We start from the raw sequence: 27,207 nt of genomic DNA, 5'->3' as shown, positions 1-27,207 counted from the left end.
ATTTGTACCACAATTGTGACAGTGTCTTCAGATTTCATGAAGTGTTCCAATATTTTGCTTTTGCTTTCTTCCCAACGGATCGTTACTTGAGTTTAGAAAACATAACTACGTACATTCACTTATAGCTTCTCCTTTTGTTTAGTCCCTGTTGCCCTTAGCAACACCATAATTTATCACTCATTTAATTTCAAGATTTTGCTACTTTTTTTCTTCCTTTAACTTCAATCCTCCACGCCCTCTCATTGTCGCCAAATGAAATGTTTTTCTTGTTGGTTTAGGATTTAACATAGCTGCTGTCTTGCTTCCTGTAACTGAAGCTGAGCCGGAACACTTCATGATATTTGTCACCGGGTATAATACCTGATGTACTTTCCTTTTTTTTTTTTTTTTTTAGTCCGGTCGCTGTAGTTGATTCTCTTGAAGTAGAGGTTTTGCTACTCAGTACCTCTGAAATCCTGCGTGTAGCCGAGGAAAGGCTTGACTTCCTCACGTTCTGCAGCTATTATTATTGGAGCAAACGAAGATAACTTCTACTGGTACAACGAAAAAGCACATCCCATACTTTCCTTTCACAGACATATATTTCCTCAAATGGGTGTAGAGATCATTATACTGACTCATGAATTAGAGTAGAACACAATTTTTCCTATGACACACACCTTGAAGGCTCAACATGGTGTTCAAGATTACAATATACACTCCTGGAAATTGAAATAAGAACACCGTGAATTCATTGTCCCAGGAAGGGGAAACTTTATTGACACATTCCTGGGGTCAGATACATCACATGATCACACTGACAGAACCACAGGCACATAGACACAGGCAACAGAGCATGCACAATGTCGGCACTAGTACAGTGTATATCCACCTTTCGCAGCAATGCAGGCTGCTATTCTCCAATGGAGACGATCGTAGAGATGCTGGATGTAGTCCTGTGGAACGGCTTGCCATGCCATTTCCACCTGGCGCCTCAGTTGGACCAGCGTTCGTGCTGGACGTGCAGACCGCGTGAGACGACGCTTCATCCAGTCCCAAACATGCTCAATGGGGGACAGATCCGGAGATCTTGCTGGCCAGGGTAGTTGACTTACACCTTCTAGAGCACGTTGGGTGGCACGGGATACATGCGGACGTGCATTGTCCTGTTGGAACAGCAAGTTCCCTTGCCGGTCTAGGAATGGTAGAACGATGGGTTCGATGACGGTTTGGATGTACCGTGCACTATTCAGTGTCCCCTCGACGATCACCAGTGGTGTACGGCCAGTGTAGGAGATCGCTCCCCACACCATGATGCCGGGTGTTGGCCCTGTGTGCCTCGGTCGTATGCAGTCCTGATTGTGGCGCTCACCTGCACGGCGCCAAACACGGATACGACCATCATTGGCACCAAGGCAGAAGCGACTCTCATCGCTGAAGACGACACGTCTCCATTCGTCCCTCCATTCACGCCTGTCGCGACACCACTGGAGGCGGGCTGCACGATGTTGGGGCGTGAGCGGAAGACGGCCTAACGGTGTGCGGGACCGTAGCCCAGCTTCATGGAGACGGTTGCGAATGGTCCTCGCCGATACCCCAGGAGCAACAGTGTCCCTAATTTGCTGGGAAGTGGCGGTGCGGTCCCTACGGCACTGCGTAGGATCCTACGGTCTTGGCGTGCATCCGTGCGTCGCTGTGGTCCGGTCCCAGGTCGACGGGCACGTGCACCTTCCGCCGACCACTGGCGACAACATCGATGTACTGTGGAGACCTCACGCCCCACGTGTTGAGCAATTCGGCGGTACGTCCACCCGGCCTCCCGCATGCCCACTATACGCCCTCGCTCAAAGTCCGTCAACTGCACATACGGTTCACGTCCACGCTGTCGCGGCATGCTACCAGTGTTAAAGACTGCGATGGAGCTCCGTATGCCACGGCAAACTGGCTGACACTGACGGCGGCGGTGCACAAATGCTGCACAGCTAGCGCCATTCGACGGCCAACACCGCGGTTCCTGGTGTGTCCGCTGTGCCGTGCGTGTGATCATTGCTTGTACAGCCCTCTCGCAGTGTCCGGAGCAAGTATGGTCGGTCTGACACACCGGTGTCAATGTGTTCTTTTTTCCATTTCCAGGAGTGTATTTTATTTAACAACGAACATAATCAGTTTTTGACAACATAATGTAATTGGATAGATAAAAAATCTAATCACCAAATGGCGGCAGAACACACACACAAAAGAAGGTTATAATTAAGAAAGTTTTCGGAGCCAGTGGCTCCTTCGTCGGGCAGAAAGGTTGAACTTAAGGGAAAGGAAGAAGAGTGAAGGAAAAGAACTGGAGAGGTGTAGGAACAGATTTTTAAAAAAGTCACCCGGAACCGTAGGTCAGGGGAGACTTACTGGACGGGATGAGAAGGAAAGCCTGATTGTTGGGGACTGCATTGGACGAAATTTCTGCACAGTTTTCTTAAAAGTGATAACACTGAAACACTACTGTGTCACTGTCTTAATGATAGGTAGACTACACTGTGTCGCACAGAAGCTTGAGAGCCTCAAGGTGGAAGACAGGGTAACATCCAAGACAGAGATTACTGCTAAAACATTGTGTACGAGTTAATATGATTGAAAAGCTAAGCGCTTTGTACATAACAGAGGTGGGAGGGGAAGAGTGAAAGATACGTAGGTAAGAAAATGAAATATGTTGAAAATTAAACTGGAGTAAAGAAAGGAGTAGTTTCGCGCAGAAATGCTGAGATGGAAGGAATTAACGTAAATTAAGACCGGGTACGTGGTGAGAACCAAAGACATGTTGCAGCACAACTTCCCACCTGTGGAATTCTGAGTACTGTCTGGGGGAAGAATCCTGCCGATGTGTGTGTGGTGAAATACGCATCCAGGTCACGATTGTCATGTTGTAGAGCATGCTCTGCAACAGGATATTGTGTATTGCCAGTCTACACCCCCTGCCTATGCCCATTCATCCTAACTGATAAATGGTGGTATTCATGGTGATGTAAAAGGCCGAATAGTGTTTGCATAACAGCTGGCATATGAGGTGTTGTTTCACAGGTCCTTTTGATAGTATACGTTTTGCCAGTTACAGGGCTGGTATAGGTGGTGTGCTAGGAGGGTGCTTGGCAAGTCTTGCAATGGCGACAGTTACAGAGGTAGGAGCCATAGGGTAGGTAGTTGGGTGCAGGAGCATCTTAGGGTCTGACAAGAATATCTGCGCAGAAAAGCTATTCCAGGTATGGTGGGCAAAACCTCAGATAAAATTGATCTCATTTCAGGATATGACTTTAGGAAGTCGTGGCCTTGTCGAAGTAGCTGATTAATACATTCCAGATTGTGATAATACTGAGAGACCAGTGGGGTGCTCCAAAGTTGTTTTTTGGAAGGATCAGCTGTACCAGGACTGCATGTGATGGCCTGTGACATCTGCTTTTGAACTAGGCTAGTGGGGCAATTACGTCCAATGAAGGCTGAGGTGAGAATGGTGGTGTACTGGTGTAAAGAGTCTGCATCTGAGCAACTACGTTTGCCTCAAATGCCAAGGCTGTATGGAACGGAATATTTGGCATGGATATGAAGGCAACCGTCAAAATGTAAGTACTGTTGTTTGTTAGAAGGTTTAATGTGGACAGAAGTGGTAGCTGGGCTTTGGCAAGGACGTGATCAACATCAAGGAAAGTGGCTCGGGATTTGGAACAGGACCACATGAAATTTAATTGGGTGAAGATTCCAGGAATTATAACAGGTCAGCCTCACCGTGTGTCCATATGGTAAAGATGTCATCAATGTACGTAAACCAAACCAGGGGCTGAAGGCTAAGGGCTCCCAGGATAGCCCCCTCCAAGTCACCCACGAAAAGGTTGGCATAGGAAGGAGCTATCCTGGTTCCCATGGCAGTACCTCTGATGCGTTTATATATCTGTCCCTCTAAGGTGACGTAGCTGTTCGCAAGTATAAAGTTGATTAATGTGAGCAGAAAGGATGTCATACGCTTTGAATCACGTGGGCATTGACTGACGAAATGTTCAGCAGCAGACAGTCCATCTACATGGGGGATGTTGGCATAGAGGGAGCTGGGATCAATGGTGAAAAGCAAGATCTGTGGTGGGCATTGGAGGGGTACAGGTTTCAGACAATCTAGAAAATGGTTGGTATCTTTGTTATATAGGAGGGAGGTCTTTGTACTATGGGTTGCATCCGAAAAAATAAGTTTGCTAAAACTGCGAAGGCTGTATGGGAGGGAATGTTTGACATGGAAAGGATGGCAACTGTTAAAACATAATTAGTGTTGTATGTTAGTAGGTTTGATGTGGGCGGAAGTGTGTAGCTGGCCTTTAGTGAGGTTGAGCTCAACATCAAGAAAAGTGTGTAGCTGGCCTTCAGTGAGGTTGAGCTCAACATTAAGAAAAGTAGCACATGATTCGGAAGAGGACCACATGGAATTTAATTGGGAAAAGGTATTCAGAGATACCAGGAATTTTTAAAGGTCATCCTCACCATGTGTCCATTTGGTAAAGTTGTAATCAATGTAACTAAACCAGGGGCTGAAGAAACATTCAGCAGAAGATAGGCCACACCAGCTACACACTTGTGCCCACATCAGACCTACTAACACACTACACTATTTATGTTTAACAGTTGCCATGCTACCCACGTCAAACATTCCCTCCCATACAGCCTTGGCAGTTGAAGCAAACTTATTTTTTTAGATGCACGCTCTTTACAGCAATACACCTCCATTCTCACCTCAGCCTTCACTGGATATAATTGCACCACCAGCCTAGTTCAAATGCAGATTTCCCAGACCATCAAATACAATTCTGGTACTGCTGATCCCTCCAAAACAAATCTTTGGAGCACACCACTGGTCTCTCGGTATTATCGTGGTCTGGAATGTATTAATCAGCTACTTCAACAAGGCCACAACTTAAAATCATGCCCTGAAATGAGCTCCATTCTGTCTGAGATTTTGCCCACCATTCCTACAATAGCACTTCGTTGGCCTCCCAATCTCCGCAAATATTCTTGTCAGACCCTATGCTGCTCGTGCACCTATCTCCCTATTCTATGGCTACTACCCCTGTGACCGTCGGCATCTCAAGACTTGCCCATGCACCCTCCTACCACCACCTATACTATCAGTGGTAGAGCCAGCTGTGAAATGACACGAGATATACCAGCTGTTATGTTAACACTATTCGGCCTTTTACATCGCCACGATTACCACTAAATTATCAGTTAGGATGAGTGGGGATAGGTACAGATTGTATACTGGCAATACACAATATCCTGGGCAGAACATGCTCTAGAACATGACAAACGTGACCTCAATGCCTGTTTCACCACACACTCCATCTGGATTCTTCTCCCAGACACCAGTTTCTCACAATTCCGCAGGTGGGAATTACTGCTACAATATGTCTTTGGTTCTCGCCACCCACCTGGTCTTAATTCACGTTAGTTTCTTCCGTCTCAGTATTTCTGCACAGAACTACTCCTTTCTTTACTCCGTTTTAGTTTTTAACATCTTTCATTTTCATATCTACATATTTTTCACTTCCCTCCTCTGCTACATACAACGCAGTTAGCTTTCCATTCATATTGACTCGTATACGACGTTTTAGCAGTAATCTCTATCGTGGATGTTATCCTGTCTGCCACTTTTAAGATCTCAGGTTTTTAAATCTCGTTCTGTGCAGTCCCCAACATTTCGTGTTTTCTTCTCATCCCGTCTGTTAAGTCCTCCCTGACCTGCGAAGTTTTCCGAAATCTACCCCTTTTCCTAGATCTCTCCAGTCCTTTTCCTTCGCCCCTCTTCCTTTCCTTTCAACCCTTCTGCCCGAAGAAGAAGCCAATGGTTCCGAAGGCTTGCCTAATTATAACCTTTATGTGTATGTTCTGCCGCCACTTGGTGAGTAAAATTTTTATCTGACCAATATATTTTCTGTTTGTTCAAAATCATCTTGTCTTTTGTTTTCATTCTTGGAGAGAGTGGTTGCTTCTTGACGGTCAAGCCACCGCCAAGCCTCAACGCCAAAACATAAAACGTCCACCCACAGCAAGTGAAACCGTATAGTGTCTGCACATACGAAACCAATCACCTGTGCCCAGTAAATGTTCCGACTTAATCCCTACTTAGTATTACTCTGTAACGATCATCTTTCCTTGTATTACACAATGAGTGTGAAATGTTTTCCTAAACTGCCTGTAACACTTCATCTACCTCCCCAGGATAGTGACTTGCCTGATCCCCATTTTTTAATTTGGTTATCCTTCATCTTTTGATCTATGCGTGTTACCTTATTTATTCCTATAATTTTATTGGTCTAATTATCTCACCAGAATTTTATAATAATCGGGGTCTTCTATTCAGATACAGAAGTTTTGTTTCCCACTAGTTTACATGCCCCAAGAGTGCCTTTGCTTGCAGTTGGCACACTTCCCCCACCTACCAGTGTTTTACCTTTCCTTTTTAGCTGGTTTTATCCTTCCCTTCTATTTTTCCAACCCAAATGAGCATACTAATGGTCATTCTGTCTGTCCATCTCATTCTTTTTAGAAGAATTTTTCCGATTTGACAGGCCCACAATGGACTGATGACCTAACACTTCGGTTCCTTACTCATATCATGACTCCATAGCTATCAGTGAATATAAATTGCAGAATAAAGTTGTTTCTACTTTTTTAAATTATCGATAACAGTAATCACGCATAATGTAAACTGAGGTGAACTAAGAGGCACTTCCTTCGGCTCCACATCAACCACAATGTTTCTTGATATATGTGGGTGACACTTCTGTTATTTGGCCCCACAGCAGGGAAAAGCTCCTTATTTTGCTGTAACACCTGAGCTCCTGCCACTCTTAACATAAAATTCACAGTAGAAATGGAGAAGAATGGACAACTCCCATTCTTAGATGTTCTCCATAGAAAAGCAGATGGCACTTTTGGTCATAGTATTTACTGAAAACCAACTCTCACCCGTAAGTATCTACAAGCCAGTAGCTGCCACCACCCAGTACAAAAGGATGGTGGACTCGAAACTCTGGTTCACTGGGCACAAACTCTTCTGGATCCAGACAGCTTGACGACAGAGAACACCTGCAGTCTGTGTTCCACAGAAACGGATGTTCTTCCAGAGATATTCAGAAGGCACAAAATGAATCGAAGAAGGTTTCTTTTTTGCCATGTGCGACCATAATCAGCAGACTTCTCAAATAAAACATCAGGAGCGTTTTCTGTCCACCAAAAAAGATTAAGGATCTGTTAGAGAACGTTAAAGGATGATCTGCCTAAAGAAGCCGAGCATTTACCACAAACCGTGTCAATACGGTATGTCATATCAGCCAGACCACTACTATCGTTGACATCACATGTAAGGAACACCAACAGCACACCATACTCAAACAGGCTTCCAAATCAGCTATAATGGAATGTTGTGTGGAACAACATCATTCGATGAATTACGATTTCAAGATACTTACACAGGCACCCAGATACTGGGAGAGTGTTATTAAAGAATCCACCATAATATAGGTCACACAGAATCTTATCAACCGTGGTATGGGGTATCAGCTTAGGATCTAAAGAAGCAATGGAGGCAACATCGAAACTCCGAGCGATATAGATTTGGAAATGGTGTCGGAGCAAGTAACCCAACGCAATCAACACAGGGCGCACGAACGGCGGTATTTCAGAAAGCAAATCAAGGACGGTCATTTCGAGAACAAATGGCAATTTGAACACCAGCAACCAGAAAGTAACCCGATAGCCGCAACTAGTGTACGCGGATATCAGACAGAGCACCTCACGTGGCCGGATAGGGTAATAGAACAGCATTGTCCACAGGAAAGCTTAAATGACGACAGTCGGAAGATTGAACGCCCAGTAAAACTTATCAGACGACAAAATTATTAACTGACAACAGCAAAAAGTACGCGCACAGCAGTCGCAACAACTATGGCTTGCAGAAAACCCGATTTTCCAAGATGGCATAGCTGAACTAGTTGTAGACAGTCGTCCAATTAAGCCTGTGGTCTACTAATGTTCCTAAAAATTAAATACCTTCTACTTATTCTATTTCATGGTTTGAGAAATTTATTATAGCTTGCAAAGTTCTATGGCACATATTGAACCGTTTATACTGGACCTTGTAAAATAATAAATAAATAAATAAATAAAATGGTAATTCGACTGCATTGAACCATTTGTTGATATTTTCAAATGTTTCCAGAGATACTTCTTCAATCACGGGACTGTTAAGCCGAATAATTTTTGTTCCTATACTCGTATCTGCAAAAAGTGCATCCTGAGATACTGCAAGTGGAAGATCATTTATGTATATCAGAAGTCAAGGACGTCCGGAAACATAATCTAAGAAATCACAATGTCTGATCGTTGAAATTTGTCTTGTTATACAATTGCCGTCGTTGGATAAGCAGCTGCAGCAGCAAGTCGTATACTCCTAGCTCACTCATTTGTTACATAGTTTAATTCTTAATTTATTTGCGTGTTTTTGGTACTTGCATTGTTTAATTCATAAATTTCTGGCGTATTGTAGTATTTGATAGTTGTAGCATCGCGTTTTAGTACCTGAACAGTGTAAAATCGCCTAGTCTCCTTCCGCCGCCGAGCAGTGTGTCAGCAGTGCGCAAGTAGCAGCATTACTGCATTTACTAGGCAATCTTGTATTTTAATAACCGTTTAAATTTTGTGTCGATTTGTTTGCGCTCTCTGTAGATTAGTTCAGACGTTCTTTGCACAACAGTTTTTAGCATGGATAGGGACTGCAACGGCTGTGTTCGGATGCAGGCTGAGTTGGCATCCCTGCGCTCCCAGCTTCAGGCAGTGTTGGCTTGGGTCACACAGCTTCAGGCTGTTGCCAATGGGCATCACTGTGGGGTTCCGGATGGGGGTTTGTCGGGGACAGCTAGCTCGTCCCACGCATCCCCCGATCGGACTACGACTGTGGTTGCCCGGGATACTGCCCGCATTGAGGCTGATCCCTCACCTGTGGTAGAGTGGGAGGTCGTCTCAAGGTGTGGCAGGGGGCGAAAGACATTCCGGAGGGCTGAACGGAAGGCCTCTCCAGTTTGTCTGACGAACCGGTTTCAGGCTCTCTCTCAGGCTGATACTGATCTTCGGCCTGACATGGCTGCTTGTCCTGTTCCAGAGGTTGCCCCTCAGTCTGCAAGATCCGGGCGGTCGCAGAGGGTGGGCTTACTGGTAGTTGGGAGCTCCAACCTCAGGCGCGTAATGGGGCCCCTTAGGGATATGGCAGCAAGAGAGGGGAAGAAAACCAATGTGCACTCCGTGTGCATACCGGGGGGAGTCATTCCAGATGTGGATAGGGTCCTTCCGGATGCCATGAAGGGTACAGGGTGCACCCATCTGCAGGTGGTCGCTCATGTCGTCACCAATGATGTGTGTCGCTATGGATCCGAGGAAATCCTCTCTGGCTTCCGGCGGCTATCTGATTTGGTGAAGACTGCCAGTCTCGCTAGTGGGATGAAAGCAGAGCTCACCATCTGCAGCATCGTCGACAGGACTGACTGCGAACCTTTGGTACAGAGCCGAGTGGAGGGTCTGAATCAGAGGCTGAGACGGTTCTGCGACCGTGTGGGCTGCAGATTCCTCGACTTGCGCCATAGGGTGGTGGGGTTTCGGGTTCCGCTGGATAGGTCAGGAGTCCACTACACGCAACAAGCGGCTACACGGGTAGCAGTGGTTGTGTGGCGTGGGCTGGGCGGTTTTTTAGGTTAGATGGCCTTGGGCAAGTACAGAACGGGCAACAGCCTCAACGGGTGCAGGGCAAAGTCAGGACATGCGGGGACCAAGCAGCAATCGGTATTGTAATTGTAAACTGTCGAAGCTGCGTTGGTAAAGTACCGGAACTTCAAGCGCTGATAGAAAGCACCGAAGCCGAAATCGTTGTTGTTGTTTTTGTTGTTGTGGTCTTCAGTCCTGAGACTGGTTTGATGCAGCTCTCCATGCTACTCTATCCTGTGCAAGCTTTTTCATCTCCCAGTACCTACTGCAACCTACATCCTTCTGGATCTGCTTAGTTTATTCATCTCTTGATCTCCCTCTACGATTTTTACCCTCCACGCTGCCCTCCAATACTAAATTGGTGATCCCTTGATGCCTCAGAACATGTCCTACCAACCGATCCCTTCTTCTGGTCAAGTTGTGCCACAAACTTCTCTTCTCCCCAATCCTATTCAATACTTCCTCATTAGTTATGTGATCTACCCATCTAATCTTCAGCATTCTTCTGTAGCACCACATTTCGAAAGCTTCTATTCTCTTCTTGTCCAAACTATTTATCGTCCATGTTTCACTTCCATACATGGCTACACTCCATACAAATACTTTCAGAAATGACTTCCTGACACTTAAATCTATACTCGATGTTAACAAATTTCTCTTCTTCAGAAACGCTTTCCTTGCCATTGCCAGTCTACATTTTATATCCTCTCTACTTCGACCATCATCAGTTATTTTTCTCCCCGAAATCGTTATAGGTACAGAAAGCTGGTTGAAGCCAGAGATAAATTCGGCTGAAATTTTTACAAAGGTACAGACGGTGTTTAGAAAGGATAGATTGCATGCAACCGGTGGTGGAGTGTTCGTCGCTGTTAGTAGTAGTTTATCCTGTAATGAAATACAAGTGGATAGTTCCTGTTAATTATTATGGGTGGAGGTTACACTCAACAACCGAGCTAGGTTAATAATTGGCTCCTTTTACCGACCTCCCGACTCAGCAGCATTAGTTGCAGAACAACTGAGAGAAAATTTGGAATACATTTCACATAAATTTTCTCAGCATGTTATAGTCTTAGGTGGAGATTTCAATTTACCAGATATAGACTGGGACACTCAGATGTTGAGGACGGGTGGTAGGGACAGAGCATCGAGTGACATTATACTGAGTGCACTATCCGAAAATTACCTCGAGCAATTAAACAGAGAACCGACTCGTGGAGATAACATCTTGGACCTACTGATAACAAACAGACCCGAACTTTTCGACTCTGTATGTACAGAACAGGGAATCAGTGATCATAAGGCCGTTGCAGCATCCCTGAATATGGAAGTTAGTAGGAATATAAAAAAAGGGAGGAAGGTTTATCTGTTTAGCAAGAGTAATAGAAGGCAGATTTCAGACTACCTAACAGATCAAAACGAAAATTTCTGTTCCGACACTGACAATGTTGAGTGTTTACGGAAAAAGTTCAAGGCAATCGTAAAATGCGTTTTAGACAGGTACGTGCCGAGTAAAACTGTGAGGGACGGGAAAAACCCACCGTGGTACAACAACAAAGTTAGGAAACTACTGCGAAAGCAAAGAGTGCTTCACTCAAAGTGTAAACGCAGCCGAAACCTCTCAGACAAACAGAAGCTAAACGATGTCAAAGTTAGCGTAAGGAGGGCTATGCGTGAAGCGTTCAGTGAATTCGAAAGTAAAATTCTATGTACCGACTTGACAGAAAATCCTAGGAAGTTCTGGTCTTAGTTAAATCAGTAAGTGGCTCGAAAACAGCATATCCAGACACTCCGGGATGATGATGGCATTGAAACAGAGGATGACACGCGTAAAGCTGAAATACTAAACACCTTTTTCCAAAGCTGTTTCACAGAGGAAGACCGCACTGCAGTTCCTTCTCTAAATCCTCGCACAAACGAAAAAATGGCTGACATCGAAATAAGTGTCCAAGGAATAGAAAAGCAACTGGAATCACTCAGAGGAAAGTCCACTGGACCTGACGGGATACCAATTCGATTCTACACAGAGTACGCGAAAGAACTTGCCCCCCTTCTAACAGCCGTGTACCGCAAGTCTCTAGAGGAACGGAAGGTTCCAAATGATTGGAAAAGAGCACAGGTAGTCCCAGTCTTCAAGAAGGGTCGTCGAGCAGATGCGCAAAACTATAGACCTATATCTCTGACGTCGATCTGTTGTAGAATTTTAGAACATGTTTTTTGCTCGAGTATCATGTCGTTTTTGGAAACCCAGAATCTAATATGTAGGAATCAACATGGATTCCAGAAACAGCGATCGTGTGAGACCCAACTCGCTTTATTTGTTCATGAGACCCAGAAAATATTAGATACAGGCTCCCAGGTAGATGCTATTTTTCTTGACTTCCGGAAGGCGTTCGATACATTTCCGCACTGTCGCCTGATAAACAAAGTAAGAGCCTACGGAATATCAGACCAGCTGTGTGGCTGGATTGAAGAGTTTTTAGCAAACAGAACACAGCATGTTGTTATCAATGGAGAGACGTCTACAGACGTTAAAGTAACCTCTGGCGTGCCACAGGGGAGTGTTATGGGACCATTGCTTTTCACAATATATATAAATGACCTAGTAGATAGTGTCGGAAGTTCCATGTGGCTTTTCGCGGATGATGCTGTAGTATACAGAGAAGTTGCAGCATTAGAAAATTGTAGCGAAATGCAGGGAGATCTGCAGCGGATAGGCACTTTGTGCAGCGAGTGGCAACTGTCCCTTAACATAGACAAATGTAATGTATTGCAAATACATAGAAAGAAGGATCCTTTATTGTATGATTATATGATAGCGGAACAAACACTGGTAGCAGTTACTTCTGTAAAATATCTGGGAGCATGCGTGCGGAACGATTTGAAGTGGAATGATCATATAAAATTAATTGTTGGTAAGGCGGGTACCAGGTTGAGATTCATTGGGAGAGTGCTTAGAAAATGTAGTCCATCAACAAAGGAGGTGGCTTACAAAACACTCGTTCGACCTATACTTGAGTATTGCTCATCAGTGTGGGATCCGTACCAGATCGGGTTGACGGAGGAGATGGAGAAGATCCAAAGAAAAGCGGCGCGTTTCGTCACAGGGTTATTTGGTAACCGTGATAGCGTTACGGAGATGTTTAACAAACTCAAGTGGCAGACTCTGCAAGAGAGGCGCTCTGCATCGCGGTGTAGCTTGCTCGCCAGGTTTCGAGAGGGTGCGTTTCTGGATGAGGTATCGAATACATTGCTTCCCCCTACTTATACCTCCCGAGGAGATCACGAATGTAAAATTAGAGAGATTAGAGCGCGCACGGAGGCTTTCAGACAGTCGTTCTTCCCGCGAACCATACGCGACTGGAACAGGAAAGGGAGGTAATGACAGTGGCACGTAAATTGCCCTCCGCCACACACCGTTGGGTGGCTTGCGGAGTATAAATGTAGATGTAGATATGGAAATGATACTGTTTTCTGGCATTCAGATAATATAAGAACCATGAACCTGCTGTACCTAATATCATAGTCCACAGTAAATGCGCCAGCCAAGTGAAAAATTTTCGCAATTAATTGCAGTAAATCACATCCTGCTCAAATGACAGCCCTTTTTCAAATTCTGTTTGCCACATAGTATGTTTTCCTGTACAAAGTATTTATAAACTCTAATGCACATGGGCACCCAGAAAATTTTGAAAATACTAACAAAAATGACAGTAATACACTCACTAATGCTTTGCTTCCCATTTTGCTAACTGGCATAACAGCAGCCTGTAAAATCCTAGCAGTACCATGGCATTTACCAAAGGGGAGGAGGGTGCTTTATGCTCGCCCTAAAAATTTAGAAAACAGAATTCGTTGCTTGTTGTTGAATTACATTGACAACAAAATTTTTAAAGTGGTATTATCTGTTCATTTCCAAATTGCCGACGCCAGAACACGGAACCGACGGGGCCGAAGGTGTCCGACAGTACTCGACAGCAAACGAATGACGCATGTGACTCGGCATTGCACAATCACATTATTGTCATAATGCGTTACGACTGCTGTGCATTCTTAGCATCTGCGAGATGGACAGTGATCGCGCAAATACGTTATCGAAGAATACGCTCTGGCGGAAAAGTATTGATTAATAAGATAGTTGAGTTCCGTCGAGAAGAAAAACGTAAAAGTTTTGCTAATATCGTTAGCAACAGCTCTGAAGAGAGCAGCAGTCGCCGTAGGAAAGAGTGTTAAGGGCATTGTGTAATGTAAATGATGTTAAGAAAGCCAGACGGAGTGGTCATAAAATTGTGCCACCAAGGAAGAAGAGACGAAGGAAGAAAAGAAGTGTCTCGACGACTTGGATAAGCGTTTACTGAAAGTAATGTTCTTGGAATATTACGACGTTAAAAGAGAAATAGCCACTCTTCGAAAGCTTTACAGTTGGGTGAAACAATTTTGAAGGATATGAGGTTTCGTTTTAAAAAATGTAGAAACAGGCGAACATTTCTGGTTGAGAGGGAGGGCACATTGCATGACGTGCGCGCTTTCTTAGAAAGAAAACGAGAAACCCGTCATGAATACTGATGAAACATGGGTACATAAACACTATACTGTCAGCAAATGTTGGCGGCACAGTGACGTACCAAATGTGCGGAAAAATGAAAGATCTGGGCAAAGAGCAATAGTGGTTCATGCAGGAGGAGAAATGGGGTTCACTGAGGATGCAGAGCTTATCTTTGATTCGAGATCAACATAGGAAGATCATCACAACGAAATGAACTGTGAAAATTGTATAAAATGGATGCAAGACCGCCTAATGCCAAATGTTTCAGGTGGAAGTATTGTGGTATTAGACAACGCACCCTACCATTGTGTTCACGAAAATAAAGTGCCTAACACATCTTCTCGTAAAGCAGATATACAATCATGGATGACTAGGCATAAAATTCCGTTCGGTACGGATTTAACACTGTACAGGATGAGCAAACTTAGGAGTGGAAGGCGGTGGGTGGGAATAAACCATTAGGACAGTTTTAGGTAAAAGGCCATTTATCGGCAGTAAATGCGTTGAAATGGGTCACATCGTCAGGCCTGGGGAGGCGAAGGTGAGCCAGAGCGTAGTGGGGGGCGAAACATAGTTCGCAAAGTTCATGAAATTATGTGTCTACCATTCGGACAAGTCCCAACGGCGTGGCGGCTACTGAAAACAAAGTCCACGGTGCTTTGTCGCAGCACAGGCAGAGGCAGGTAGTGTTCACAGAAAGCGCGGCAGAGAGGGAGAGAGCGGCCCGGTGGCGGGCGGCCGGGTACATCCAACACGGCCACGCACCTTCCTCTGCCCTGATTGAAGCCGAGGAACCAGCGGGGACCGCATGGAAATTTCCAGGGCGTGGCCTGGTCAGCGTCGTCGCCTGGGCGGCGTTACCTCGTCAGCACACGGGGGAAGTCCGTGATCAAGATGCTTGCTGTTGCCAGACCGTAGGACGAGAAAATTGCAGGCAGCCGACGCTGCCGGCTAAGGCTTGACCGTAACAAGCGAATAAAGTAACTTTTGAAAGCAAATAAAAATAAAATCCCCTTCTATCTGGCTCATCCTTACAACACGCAACGAGCTCTTGGAAGCTGTGGGACTTACAAACCTGAGCCAGACTGTACAGTAGATAGAGTACTAAAAGAATCCGAGAAAGGACTTAACAGTGTTACATCTTTCACCCTACAACTCTGTTCTGAATCCAATCGAACTTGTGTGGAATTTAACAAAGTTTCATCGAACAACGTCAACAGCGTTCCAACAAGTGACTATGGCTGCAATAAAGGACATTACGAAAGGCGGCTCAAGGAAGGAGTGTGATAAAACTGAAATCTATTGAGGACAAATACTGGGACAGACACACACTGATGGACGAAGCTATTGAGAATGTAATTATTCAACTTCAACCAGAAAGTAACAGTGAAATTTGTCGTCGTTTTTAGGATATATCAGATGTGGCACACACAGAGCTACTACGGGCACCAACAACAGCTCCACGAAGGCAGCAGAATTTTGTGCAGACAGGCTAGGCATTCAGCACTTACATACGGATCAAAGGTTGTTTAAAACAATGTAGCTATTAACTTTTTTCACTAAGTCATTTTTTTTCTTGTCTCTTTCATTTGGAATCTTTGCTAGTAATGAGACTTACATTGTTTGGTTGAGTTTTAGTCAAAAATTTATCACACACATGGAAACTTGACAATACATTTCTTCTTCAAAACTTTACAATATAAATTGACTGACTACATTACAATATATTCAAAAGATAGACATAAAAGGCACCCCTTGTCTCTTGTTATTATGAGTGTTAAGCGTGTCTGGGAAACTACCAACGTGATAATATGCATTACATAGGTAACTCAGCCAGGTAGCTGAGAGTGCTAGTGCACCACTTCCACGATGTAGGGAGGCACATATCGGCCTAAGACCAAAACCACATCTAGAATTAATGACGAGGACTGGTGAGTGACCTCCCTACTTTTTCACATCAAACTTAATGTAAGGCTGATACCCACTTTACACCTCAGTTACACTTCATGCAATACACTTGGAGAAGCTTTTCTTAGAAACTGTAAGCTATCTACTAAGATGTAGTTTGAACATCATCTGCTATTATAAAAAAGTCAGGTATTAAAAGTTTCTGCCATTTTGGTAATATCTTTCATTAGAATGTTATCTATTTTTAAAGAAATTTATCATTTGTTGTTTCTAGTTTCCTGTCTCATCTTTTATTATGTTCCTTATTGCTAGAGACTTATTTTTTTTTCTTGAAATGTTTGTATATTTTGATGCTGTATTGACTTTGCTTAGAATTTTACAGTGCAGTTTGTAATGTTATTTAATCCGGTCATCTGTGTGCTTTCCTGCCAGGTAATATTCTCCTGGCTTTGCATAATATTCTGATTCCATTGAAGCCCAACTATACGTAAGACATTCATTAAAAAAAAAAATGTTTTATCTTTTGACTCACTCCTTTGCTTGTGTTGGCCTCCATGATCAGAGTCCCAATCAGTTATCTGTATGTTATCCACAACGACCAAAGCTCTGAATGTGATCCAGATGTACACTCCTGGAAATGGAAAAAAGAACACATTGACACCGGTGTGTCAGACCCACCATACTTGCTCCGGACACTGCGAGAGGGCTGTACAAGCAATGATCACACGCACGGCACAGCGGACACACCAGGAACCGCGGTGTTGGCCGTCGAATGGCGCTAGCTGCGCAGCATTTGTGCACCGCTGCCGTCAGTGTCAGCCAGTTTGTCGTGGCATACGGAGCTCCATCGCAGTCTTTAACACTGGTAGCATGCCGAGTGACAGCGTGGACGTGAACCGTATGTGCAGTTGACGGACTTTGAGCGAGGGCGTATAGTGGGCATGTGGGAGGCCGGGTGGACGTACCGCCGAATTGCTCAACACGTGGGGCGTGAGGTCTCCACAGTACATCGATGTTGTCGCCAGTGGTCGGCGGAAGGTGTACGTGCCCGTCGACCTGGGACCGGACCGCAGCGACGCACGGATGCACGCCAAGACCGTAGGATCCTACGCAGTGCCGTAGGGGACCGCACCGCCACTTCCCAGCAAATTAGGGACACTGTTGCTCCTGGGGTATCGGCGAGGACCATTCGCAACTGTCTCCATGAAGCTGGGCTACGGTCCCGCACACCGTTAGGCCGTCTTCCGCTCACGCCCCAACATCGTGCAGCCCGCCTCAAGTGGTGTCGCGACAGGCGTGAATGGAGGGACGAATGGAGACGTGTCGTCTTCAGCGATGAGAGTCGCTTCTGCCTTGGTGCCAATGATGGTCGTATGCGTGTTTGGCGCCGTGCAGGTGAGCGCCACAATCAGGACTGCATACGACCGAGGCACACAGGGCCAACACCCGGCATCATGGTGTGGGGAGCGATCTCCTACACTGGCCGTACACCACTGGTGATCATCGAGGGGACACTGAATAGTGCACGGTACATCCAAACCGTCATCGAACCCATCGTTCTACCATTCCTAGACCGGCAAGGGAACTTGCTGTTCCAACAGGACAATGCACGTCCGCATGTATCCCGTGCCACCCAACGTGCTCTAGAAGGTGTAAGTCAACTACCCTGGCCAGCAAGATCTCCGGATCTGTCCCCCATTGAGCATGTTTGGGACTGGATGAAGCGTCGTCTCACGCGGTCTGCACGTCCAGCACGAACGCTGGTCCAACTGAGGCGCCAGGTGGAAATGGCATGGCAAGCCGTTCCACAGGACTACATCCAGCATCTCTACGATCGTCTCCATGGGAGAATAGCAGCCTGCATTGCTGCGAAAGGTGGATATACACTGTACTAGTGCCGACATTGTGCATGCTCTGTTGCCTGTCTATGTGCCTGTGGTTCTGTCTGTGTGATCATGTGATGTATTTGACCCCAGGAATGTGTCAATAAAGTTTCCCCTTCCTGGGACAATGAATTCACGGTGTTCTTATTTCAATTTCCAGGAGTGTATACATCAACTTGACTGCCGCACACAAAGTGACATGTTTCACTGCCAGGCCACAACAACAGGCATATTGCTGCAGCTGGCAATGGCCGTTTTACAGTCTACATGTTGCCTCATAGATTCAGATTCTTAATGTTCGGCTCAATTTAGCTTTATAATCTAAAACCATTATTTAACTTCTTAATCTGATGAAAACTGCAGTTTCTAACTGCTCTAATTGTGTCTAGTTTACTAGTAATCAGCTATTAGGTTTGCAGTAAACTGTCCCTTTCTCATGGGTGTTTTACACCAGAACTGACATGCTACAATGTGAAAATCTGGACATACTTTTTCACCCAAACAGATGGCGTTGTATGCACTCAGGATGTAGAATGGAGGAAATTGCATATTTTTCACTACACTCCTTCAATTACTGTGACAAGTCATCTTGGTAATTTTTAGTATCACTAAAACAATTAGTTAATATTAATTCATTAATTTAAAATTTCTTTTATACAGTTCTTCGGGGAAGTTATTTTGTCTAAACGTACGTTTAAGAATATTTTATGTACATCGAGAACTGTAGAACATTTATTTCTATCACTAAGCTGCTGCAAAATTAACACCTACCTCAAATTACAAGTGTGTAGTCTTTGTTGACATTGAGCAGCATTGTGATCTGTATTGTCACCAATGAAAACTTACTTTTTAAGATTCACACTAATGCTTGAACAATTGAAGATAGTTGCTTCGTCTAACATGAACATTTTTTAACCAGTGAAGTGTGATTGTATAATGTGTAATTATATAGTGCCCAAGACTGGTGGTGGCAGCGCTGCATGTACGTAACAGCATTTCGCTTACATTGTTGTTGTTGATTATGAATATATAAAGCAGTGCTTGCTTTCAAATAGTGCCATAACAGCTGCCATTGTCAACACCCCTTTCAAGGGTCGTATTATATGCATTCATTCCGAAATGAACTGCAAAGTTCTGGAATTAATCCAGAACATCAGTGCAAAGACTTAGGACCAGGAACTTGATGCCATCAAAAGGATTCAAACCACATACATCGGACTAGTGTGCATTAGCGACATTGCCTGTAGTGCAAGATTACTTTTAAAGCAACAAATGCACTAAAAACAGTTTTAAACACAAAATATTCAGCGGAGTATTTGAAACAATTACTTTCTGTAGTTCACTGTACCAGCATGTTAAAATTTAACCACCTTCTATAACCTATGTGCAATCAGTTTTCATGTGAGGGATGTGTTTGACACTTATCAAAGCAGTTAAAAAATACTCCCTGCACATTTTCTCCCACGTCAATTCATAGGACTTGTTCACAAGGTATACTGTATTAATGGTCATTCAGTTTCCATCTACCAGTTAACCTGTATTTTAAAAGAACAGTGTGGTACATGCATTAGCTTAAGAGTATCAGGAATGCTAAGGTTTTTGAAGTCTGTATGATGTGTAGTCAAAGCTTACTCTCTCTCTCTCTCTCTCTCTCTCTCTCTCTCTCTCTCTGTGATTGTAAACCAATATGACCTAGTGTTTTACATCACAAATCCTCCAGAAAAACCAAACTACATTTATTAAACAGTTCATTTAATATTTGATTGAAATTTTATTTGCTATCCATTTAATTAACAAGGTATTAAACATATCACATTTTGTGTGTAGTCACTGAAGTAGATTTCAAGAAAGTAAGTTCTGTTTGGTTGCTAAGAATTCGAAGAAATTGTCCACAATACATCAGCTCTCTGCTTTTTCAAAATGTCTTGGATTCCCATCTGCACTACACATTTAACAAAAAAGTTAGTTTTAAAAATCCTTGCTAAAATGCATTATGTCCTCCATTCCCAGTTTTATTTTCGCATAATTTGTTATGTACTAGAATCCTCTGTTACAGAATATGACTCCCAAGCATGCAATGTGTCTTCATATCAATAGTGACCACAGCAAAATTTCATCTTACACGCAACACCAATAAGGCAATTATTCTCATTTCAGCATGAACAAAAATGGTTCTTTCTAAATAAGCTTTTATGCAAATCAATCTGTGAAGACATTACCAAGTTATGGTCAGCAAAGAGGCTTTACAGTTTACTAGAAACCGTTGTTTCTCATTCAGTTATTTTATGTTTCTTCTTCAATAAGACATTTTTCAGTCTATCTAAACTTACAATACTAATTATTACTAGACAACAAGAGACACCGAGGAAAAAGTAACACAAAGTCAGTTTCTTCAATTGAGATTTTATTCATCACAAAACATTGACCAGTACAAATATACATATTGCAAATGTAACAAAAGTGCTGTTGCTCATAAATAAAAAATAATTATATGACTAAATGGGATCTTGTATATACAATGCCAGGGGAAACAAAAGCATTTGAAAGACTTGGTCAGTGGCACTAACTTCCTGCATGTAGACATCATCAGCAAGTACACTACTGGCCATTAAAATTGCTACACCAAGAAGAAATGCAGATGATAAATGGGTATTCATTGGACAAATATATTATACTACAACTGACACGTGATTACATTTTCACGCAATTTGGATGCATAGATCCTGAGAAATCAGTACCCAGAACAACCACCTCTGGCCGTAATAACGGCCTTGATATGCCTGGGCATTGAGTCAAACAGCTTGGATGGCGTGTACAGATAGAGCTGCCCATGCAGCTTCAACACGATACCACAGTTCATCAAGAGTAGTGACTGGCATATTGTGACGAGCCAGTTGCTCGGCTACCATTGACCAGATGTTTTCAATTGGTGAGAGATCTGGAGAATGTGCTGGCCAGGGCAGCAGTCGAACATTTTCTGTATCTAGAAAGGCCCGTACAGGACCCGCAACATGCGGTCGTGCATTATCCTGCTGAAACGTAGGGTTTCGCAGGGATCGAATGAAGAGTAGAGACATGGGTCTTAACCCATCTGAAATGTAACATCCACTGTTCAAAGTGCCGTCAATGCGAACAAGAGGTGGCCGAGACGTGTAACCAATGGCACCCCAGACAATCACGCTGGATGATACGCCATATGGTGATGACTAATACACGCTTCCAATGTGCGTTCACTACGATGTCACCAAACACGGATGCGACCATCATGATGCTGTAAACAGAACCTGGATTCATCCGAAAAAATGACTTTTTGCCATTCGTGCACCCAGGTTCGTCGTTGAGTACACCATCAAAGGCCCTCCTGTCTGTGATGCAGCGTCAAGGGTAACCGCAGCCATGGTCTCCGAGCTGATAGTCCATGCTGCTGGAAACGTCGTCGAACTGTTCGTGCATATGGTTGTTGTCTTGCAAACGTCCCCATCTGTCGACTCAGGGATCGAAACGTGGCTGGACGATCCGTTACAGCCATGCAGATAAGATGGCTGTCATCTTGACTGCTAGTGATGCGAGGCCATTGGGATCCAGCACAGCGTCCCGTATTACCCTCCTGAACCCACTGATTCCATTTTCTGCTAACAGTCATTTGATCTCTACCAACGCAAGGAGCAATGTCTCGATACGATAAACCGCAATTGCGATAGGCTACAATCCGACCTTTATCTAAGTCGGAAACGTGATGGTAAGCATTTCTCCTCCTTACACAAGGCATCACAACAATGTTTAGCCAGGCAATACCAGTCAACTGTTGGTTTTGTATGAGAAATCGGTTGGAAACTTTCCTCATATCAGCCTTGTGTAAAAGCTCTGAAAAGCTAATCATTTGCATATCACAGCATTTTCTTCCTGTCGGTTAAATTTCGCGTCTGTAGCACGTCGTCTTAGTGGTGTAGCAATTTTAATGGCCAGTAGTGTATTTAAGTGACTTGAGTTGATTTCTCTGTGGGAGGTAGAACATTCATAGTGCATTAGTTTTGTTCATTTATACTGCTGTTACCATACCTGGTAGGTTATATAATCTGAACAGCATCAGATGTTGAGTAGTCATTATGAAGGGCACAGATGCCACATACTAATGTCAGACAGCATTATCAGCACCTGACAGAGTTCTAAAGGGGTTCATTGTAGGTCTCTGTTGGGCCAGCTGGTCAAACTATGTAATATCTAGATTTGTGGGGCGTCAAGATGTGACAGTGGTTCAATAATGTCCAAACAAGAACAAGTTACCATCTACCACATCTGTCACAAGGGAGGACTGCTGTATTGTGAACCAGGCACATCATAAACCCTTTGCCACCTGTCTACGAAAGCAAGTAGTGGTCTGCCTGCAACATTCTACGTTTTCCTGCACCATTGGTCGGAGGCTAGTAGCAGGTGGACTAGGGAACAATTACTCAGTCTATAGCCTGGTAACACAACACAAATGGCTACATTTGGGCTAGGGTTATGACTGGGCAGCACAGACTGCTGATAAATGGTGTTGCACTGTTCAGCAATGAATTGTGGTTGTGCCCTAACTGGATGACATTTCTCGGCATCCCAGAAAGAGGCACCATTCATCCAGTGATCTGGAGAGGCCCTGCCTTGTTTGTCATATTAACTCTCAGGACAGTATTTTGGTGTCATTTTTGAACGGACAATGTTTATCCACACACAACACATCTTCATGAACTGTGTGCATGATGCTGACATACTCCCATAGCCACCAAGATCTCCAACCCTGCTCCCGATAGAAAAAGTGTTGGACCAGCTCAGACATCACCTCCATCTCAGTGCCGGTTTTCAGTATATCAGGGAACAGCTACAATAGTTGTGGGCCAGCTTGCCTCAGTAGAATATACAGCAGCTTCATGACACTCTTCCCAACCACAATAGTGTATGCATCCAGTCCAGAGGCAATACAATACTAATAGGTGGGCTCATATTGCCCAGTTCTTTGTAAATTTGACTTAATTTTGTAATCACTGAAATAGCATCACATTCCCTCTCAATCCGTGAAGCATCATTTTGATTCCTCCTCTCCTTCTGTGTGGTTCACTCTTGTCAGGTAGTGTACAACAGTGTGCAAATTAATTGGAACAAGACAAACTTTTAATTGTGCCCATTTATACTATATGTGTAATGCAGTAGTAGCTTACCGAACGTTAATAACTAATTTGTGCTCCTTTTGTTTTAATGAGCTTCTGAATATGCTGAGGCAAGTATTTGACTAGGTTGGAGTACATTTTTTATACACTCTGCCTAGAAACTACACTTTTACTACATTTACTAATATGCAGACTTTTGCTGTACAGTCTATTTTACCAAGATGGCCTTTGACAATACTCCACAGACCAGGTCAATGAAACACCATTACTGTTTTCTTCCATGAAGGTCCTGAGTGCTTTATAAGTAAGACACAGCACTAGCTCATGCTGAAATTTTCCTTAACCACCTGCGAAGGTCAGTAGGAATGGTACACTCCTGTGCTAAGGATTTCCATGCACCTGGATGACTTCAGCACGCCATCAACTGGAACTAGTGCCCCAGGGCCACTTGCCATGAAGAAACCCCCAAACATTTCTTTTGGGAGGGTACTTTACAGTCTGTTCCAGGTGCTCAGCTCTCATTGTCCCACATGTGCTTCACCTGACAACCCTTGCTCTGTATCCTTCAACAAAGTGGGGCTCAACAATGAAATTACACTTTCCAATTACTGGAGGTCCAAGAGTTTTATAATTTGGCCCATGCCAAAAGTTTCTTCTTCGTGGTTTTAACAACTGCTACTTTACTGGCTTTTGTGCCTTTGACCCACAGTCAAGAACCCTACACTGTACCATTAAAGACTCAGTTTCAACCCCAGTAGCCAATAAATCTCCCTGAAAGTCCTTACATGTCTTGTAAGGATGAATTCTACTGTTTCCAAGTAGAGTTTTGTCAGTTCTAGAAATGGTTTTTTGTTTTCATCCACATCTGCCTTTTCTCTTTGGAGACAATGAGGCAGTACCACTGTATGCCCTAGTAACCCCTTAAACATTAGACTTTCTCCACACCAACAACAGAAGCAATGTCTCCTACAATCATAAACGTTTGTTCATGAAGGGCAAGTATTTTTGCCCACTTATTGGGTGAAATATCCATTTTAGTTTTCCTCTCGAGAACACAGAAATAGCACACAATGTTGCTACACCTACAAGCACTCAACTGAACTGGAGGGAGTACCTACAACTGTTGTTCACAATCAAGGCAGCAGTAGTCCACAAAGAGTCCAACAATTGGGCTGATAAACTTTGTTACAGGTAACCAACTTCAATTCCTTGTAAAATATGAACTTTTCCCAATTAATTCACACACTATTGAGTATTGATTCAACAATAGGAAATAAATTTATGACATCTGTACTTGGTAGTAGGAAATACACAAAATAGTATTATTGCAGCCCAAAGCTTTAATCTTAGTACAATGAAATAATGTGTTCGTCAGAAAAATTATGAAATAAACTGTCAAAGCAGCACGCAAAAACAAATTATTTACTATCAAAAACAGTCTTGATCATAAATTATTTATTCCGGTGACTGGTTTCGACCACAACTGTGGTCATCTTCAGACCAATGAGTAAGAACTTCCTTCTGATGGTAAATCAGAGATTAGTGATTTACCATCAGGAGGTGGTTCTTACTCATTGGTCTGAAGATGACCACAGTTGGAGTCGAAACCAGTCATCGGAATAAATAATTTGTGATCAAGACTGTTTTTGATAGTAAATATTTGTAACTACATTGATCACTGTTCACTCCCACAATGTATTCGAAAGTAAAAACAAATTATTCTGATAAAAGAACTGATTTTTGTCTCAAAATGAGACTTGTCTTTGGTACACTGTGACACAACAGCAACAAATTTGTAAAAGACTCAGTAAACATACCTTTTGGACAACAGTAATTTCCATAGAGGTTCCTCAGACTGTCATGTCCATTCAGCCACCAGGGCTTATGTCAGTAACTTGTAATGATGTCTCCCAAAATTTTAACTGCAAACTATTAACAAACATTAATTCATTACATGTTTACAACTGAAAATTGGGTTCATTTTTGAAGCTAGTGTAGCAATAACATTCCCTATTAATATTTTCCTCAGTGGGAGATTTGTAACGGTCTCGCACACTTCACAGCACTGGAAGTAATGCAAAAGTTACAACTAACATTTAAGCAGCGTACAACAACAATCCAAAAGAAATGCAACACATCAGTTTACATCAAATGCAATATGTAGGTTTATATTGAGGATGTTGGAATTAGTCCAGAACTATTCCAAAAATACAAGTAATTTTGGACATGGAACTTGTCTCTGCTTTTACACTAAATAGTAACTGAATAAGTAGGAAAATGGTGTGAGTGGAGCTTTTGCTGGTGTTCTCTCCTGATGAGTGGAGAATGTTCCAACCATTCAAGTAAAGTATCCCAAGATCAATACCATGCTAACTAAACAATTTGATGTCCGATTTCCTTACGCAAAGTTCCCCTATTACAAAATTACACACATTGCTCAATTTTATTGTACAATTAATTACCCAAGACAGACACAGTAATGTTTAGGCTTCACAATAAAATGAAGAGTAATTAAAAAGTACTGGAATAGAGGGGTACCCACTGTCTTTGGAACTTTTAATATAACTAGAGACCTGAAAATATAGGAACTACACGTGTCCAAAACTGAAGCAACAAACTGGTTTTTCCACATCCTGTGTTTAATTCATGATATAATCATACAAACTGTCAACAGAAAACCATTGACATCTGGGCACTATCAAACAGAGTATTGTTGGTTAGTCCTACGCCCATGATCGCTGTGTTCACAGTCAGATGGTGCAGTATGGCACACAGAAGACACCTACCAGACTCTCCGTGGTGGAGGGCGATAGGAACAATGGAAGTAGGACAGTTGCAAACTCACGTGGCCTGATGACTTAACATGAACCGTTACGTTTCTTGGATATGGCGACAGTTTAGAGAGACCAAAACCATATCACAGAGACCAGGGCTGGGCCAATCACACATGATATCAGACGGAATGGACCATTATTTCGCAGTAAAGGCATGATGGTACCACCTTAATGCTGCATAGCAATTGGCATTGGACCTCACAGAATCCACTGGATGTGTTGTAGAAGGCAAACAGTGTAGAGAAGGCTTCGACTGTGGCCTTTATTGTCAGAGAACTTCTGTATGTGTGCCTCTGACACATTCACAAAGGAAACGTCAGATGTGGAGTCATCAACATACCACCTGGACAGTCGAAGAATGGGCCAATGTTCTTTTGACGGATGTTTCCCAATTTGATTTGGAGAATGATTCTCAACAGATTCGCATCTGAATGGAATGTGGAACACAATTTCGGGACCCGAACACTGTGGAAACCGAGCAACATTGAGGAGAATGGCTGACAATGTGGGCAGGGATTATGCTGGCCATTGTAACACCTCTTCATGCCGTTGTACTGGTGAATTAGAAAGGTTTAACCACTGTCCGGTACCATGACACAATTTTGGGACCTCATGTTAAGAGGTGCTGTGTGTCCAGACTTCCTATTGATGGACAGTAATGCTGAACGTTATAGAGCACAGCAGGAGTGGTTGATTTTTTTTTTAGAAATGGAAGATACTGCACTCATGGTGTGGCCTGCTAGCTCTCCCGAATTGAATCCCACTGAGCATGTCTGGGATGCACTAGACAGGTTGCATCACGTGAACATCCTCCAACCACTCTCCAAGACTTGCAAGCAGCTCCGCACAATAAATGGGCATCATTGTCTCAACATTAAACTGATGACATTATTCCCAGCATGCTCACACACTATTTAGCCTCTATTTCTGCCAGAGTTGGTCACACCCTATAGTGACCACATTAACCAGTTGTTGGGATGTGTGTGCAAATCCGTTAAGGTGGAAAAAACAAAAAACATTTTCATCTACTGTAATGCAGTTGTTTACATTTTGTTTTCTTTCCATTATTTTTACTTTACTGTTAGCAGTCTATAATGTTTTACCGCAAAAATTTCGTTTGTTGCTTTAATTTTAGA

General features: G+C 43.4%; 1 long non-coding RNA gene across 2 annotated transcripts in view; it reads right to left on the bottom strand.

Annotated features, from left to right (window-relative positions):
• LOC126262025 (uncharacterized) overlaps positions 1-27,207 on the bottom strand; it is a 100,230-nt gene that overhangs the window by 9,148 nt on the left and 63,875 nt on the right. The window contains exon 7 of one of the 2 annotated variants that reach the window (XR_007546707.1): positions 25,055-25,166. This is a non-coding gene — a long non-coding RNA (uncharacterized LOC126262025). Of the gene's footprint in view, positions 1-20,482; positions 25,167-27,207 lie in introns of those variants that run through there. The other variant, XR_007546706.1, reaches the window with a different exon arrangement.

The sequence above is a fragment of the Schistocerca nitens genome, chromosome 1 (genome assembly GCF_023898315.1).
Source record: "Schistocerca nitens isolate TAMUIC-IGC-003100 chromosome 1, iqSchNite1.1, whole genome shotgun sequence".
NCBI classification, from domain to species: Eukaryota; Metazoa; Arthropoda; class Insecta; order Orthoptera; family Acrididae; genus Schistocerca; species Schistocerca nitens.
Note: the sequence above shows the minus strand (reverse complement) of the source record. Positions and strands in the feature narration are given on the sequence as shown.